This window comes from Arachis duranensis, chromosome 8 (genome assembly GCF_000817695.3).
Source record: "Arachis duranensis cultivar V14167 chromosome 8, aradu.V14167.gnm2.J7QH, whole genome shotgun sequence".
NCBI classification, from domain to species: domain Eukaryota; kingdom Viridiplantae; phylum Streptophyta; class Magnoliopsida; order Fabales; family Fabaceae; genus Arachis; species Arachis duranensis.
In genome coordinates, this window is record NC_029779.3 from 45707583 (window position 1) to 45711457 (window position 3875).

A 3875-nucleotide genomic window follows, 5' to 3' on the forward strand; every position below is an offset into this window, starting at 1 on the left:
ATTAATTTATTTTTTTATAATGTTAAATGTTACTAAAGAGATTGTTTTTGTGATTAATCCCAAGAACAAGAACAGGCGGTGCAACACGGTAGACTAGCGCACGACACCGCCTTCGGGAGTTGGCACTAATTAAGAAAAGAAAAAAAATATAGAAAAATTTTAAGGTGCTGATAGTCAAAGCAAACATAACATGCTAAACATGTGTGTTTAAAGAGGAGAGTGACACGTGAAAATTTTAAAACTTTTTTATAAGAGCATTGCTATAAATTCCGTTTTGTTCTATGCCTTTTATTACAAAACTAATTTGGTGTTTGCTACGGTACAATGATAAATTTATACGTACCGATACAATAAAAATAAAGACAAATAATAAAACGCCATGTGGGTTATATTATCCTCATCAGCATTTATTTTTTTAAAAAAATATATATATTATATCAATATTTTTACTAAAATATCCTTATAATTTAGCAAAAATAAAAAATAATTTTTATTTAATTTTACAAAAAGACCCAAATACCCCTTTTTTTTATGTTAGAACAAAATTTATCTCCTAAAATTAATCAAATCTTAAAATTGAGCTCATTTATATTTATAAATTTTAAACAATTTAAAAAATAAAACAACATCTGCTATCAATTTCGTGGATACTATTCCATAAACCCTAATTTCTACACATCTGAAAAACAAAAATTCAAAAGAACTGTTCTTCATCTTTCCTGAGTTTTCTTACATCTTTCTCAAAGAACGTCTCTCCCTCTCTTTCTCTCTCTCTCTCTCAATTCGCATACTGAAACTCTCTCTTCTCTCTCACACTAGCCCACTAGAGTCTCTCTCAGTCTCACTCGAGCCTCATCTCAGTCACACTCGCCAGCGTCTCCATGTGTCGCGGCCTTCCCTGGGCTCCTCGTTGCCGGCGACAGGAGCAACTCGTCGGATAGTCGTCGCTCGTCGTCTTCTGGTTTCGGACCTCGCCGTCGCCATGGACCGTAGTCCGTTGGTGAGTCCCTGCATCGTCGCTTCTCCTATTCTGTCTTTTCCAGATTTTCCTTCTCCTTGTATTTTGAGATGATGTTGAATTGCTAATCAATTAATTTACTTTGTTTCTGATCTAAATGTTGCTGTAAATCATGAATGATGTAGGATTTTCTGAATTTGGTGCTAATAACATGAGCTAACATTTGGGTTGATGAAAATCATCAATGAGTTAAATTTGGAGCTAAATTTTTTGTTGATGAAAATTATCAATGAGTTGAATTTGTTGCTTTAATAATAAATTTGATTCTTAGTATTGATTGATTTGTTCTTACATAGGCAGTATTGGTCAAGCTCCAAATTTGTCTGGTGAAGATATAGATGCTGACTTTGAGATCACTCCTTGGACTAGATTTACTTATTTGGTTATGTTTTGCTGTATGTTTCTGTTCTGTTTTATCTTTTCATGTGCTATTGTGCATGCATTAGTTAATCTTTTTGCTGACTAGTATTCTGAGATTAGCTTTTAACAAATTAAGGTAGATAGCGCTAATGAGACCTTATTTAAATGAGTGCTCTTAGAATACTTGTTGGTAAAATCATTGTAATAATTCTCTTAAAATCATTTTATAATAATTGATTCAAAGAAGTTGTGCCAACTTGATCTTGAAGAAATCCTCTGTGGTGAAGATACAAGGACGACTTTGATGATTAAAAGCATTCCTAACAAGTGAGAACAATTAAAGAAGCTTCCTATCCTAGTAAAGTTTTTGTTGTTTTAATAATTTGATACAAATAGTTATTAACAATTGCTCATTGTGGTTGCTTTAAGGTACACATCAAAGATGCTTTTTGCTGCAATTGATGAGAATCACCATGGCACTTATGACTTAATGCACTTGCCAATTGATTTTAAGGTATATAAATCCAAATTTTTCTTTTTTTAACCAAAGATGATGGAGTCTTTTGGTCAGGTTGGCTGATTGTCTATTTCTTCTTGCAGAACAAGTGTAATGTAGGTTATGCCTTCATCAATATGGTGTCTCCTTCACACATGATTTCATTCTATGAGGTTTAAAATCTATGCCATGGCCTTCTATTTGTCTGTTAAATACTTAACTTTCGTATGCATTGTTTGTGATGCAAGGATTTGTAAATGTGACATGCATTGTGCACACATTGATCCTGATCTTGTACATACATCTTGCAAACTTGATTTTGAAAAGTCCATAAGACTTTAGAACTAGATATGGTTTAATTTATAAATTGATCAATTATTTCTTTTTTCTTATCTTTTCAAGGGCTTTTCTAAGTGTTTCTCTCTTATCATCCAGGAGAAATTTCTATCCAGCAATTTGAATGTATTGGTCAACCAGATGGGTCTTACTCAGGTGATTTGTTGGAGAGTCCAAAGGGCGATTGGGACGAGAAACTAGAAAAAGATTAACCATTTGATAGCTATTTATATGTTCCTAGCCACAAAGTTTGGGACTGCTAACAACTGCATAGGGCAATTTTAAGGTGTACAAAGCTAATTGATTTAAGAGAACAACAAAATTGGTGTACAAAAGTGAAAAAGCAGCTCACTTATCTGCTGCTGGGGACTCCAAATTCGTCAATATTTCATAACAATCATCAATGGAGGAAGCGACAAGGAACAACTAGTTGAATGTGGAGAAAACAGTTTGTTGTGAATGTATATATGCGAACCAGTTTCTTTGACTTGTTCTTATGATAGATCAGCCATCTAGAATATTGTTACTGGATACACTCATGTTGGAACATCCTTAAAGTACTCCTTATTTTTCTCTGGAATTTATCCTTAGTCTATCAATATTCTTTGTCCTGCTTTATAATTTATATCATGCATGAATTTTACTATTTTAATTTAATGGTGATTGAATTTTTATTTTTCAATTTACATTTTAATTTATTTTAGAAGAATTTAATCCAAAAATGTAAATTACAAAATTAAATTTAAAAAAAAGAGTTATAAACAAAAGCATTCAAAGTAAATTAATGGTGATTGATAAGTATGTCTTTTATTATTGTTTTCCATAAATATATATTACTACCTCTGCATTTGCTCTTTGAATTTGTTTCCCTGCTATTTTGTGATTTTTGTTTTTGTGTAATAGAAGCACTGAGAGTTAGTTCTGCGGTAATAAAAACCTATAAACTAATTGAAATCACTTAGCACAAATGAATGAACCTTCATAAAAACAACTAAAAAGTAAATGTGAATAAATTAAGGCCTCAACTTGAGATCCCATGTAGATAAAAAAAAACTAATTAGCCTATAGAGCTTTTGTACTCTTTTGAAAAACATACAAAGTTAAAGCTATGTGTGCCATGTGCACACCAAGAAGTCGGTAAGTTACTACATAATCTTTTTTCTCCTATTGTTGAAAAATTGCATGTGAGCCAACAATTATTCCCAAATATAAATAAGTCAAACTCACAGCCATCAAACTTTTGAGATTAATATTTTACATGTCGTGTATTATATGCAGATAGCAGATTAAAACAACTATATGATAGATTATGCTGGAATTATATCCCATAATTATCTACATTACTTTAATGGTACAATTAACTCAAGCCATCTGTTATGCGCCATCTGACTATAGGTTGATGTAAATCCAGGAGTTTTTTGTAGTGCCTGAGAATGGTGGTCTTGTCATTCAGTGACACAAAAGTAAGACTTTCATTCATTAACAGGCATAAAATTTTTAATAGAGAAACACAATTTAGGAAGCATTTTTGTAAGGGAAAAAAAGACTTGTATAAGAGAAATTCGCACTTCTAATGAAAACTTCACAAACTTAGCTCGACCTAGATATAAAAGAGATTCTGACATCGTCCAACTCTGCAACCAAAATAGATCATATGCGCTTGGA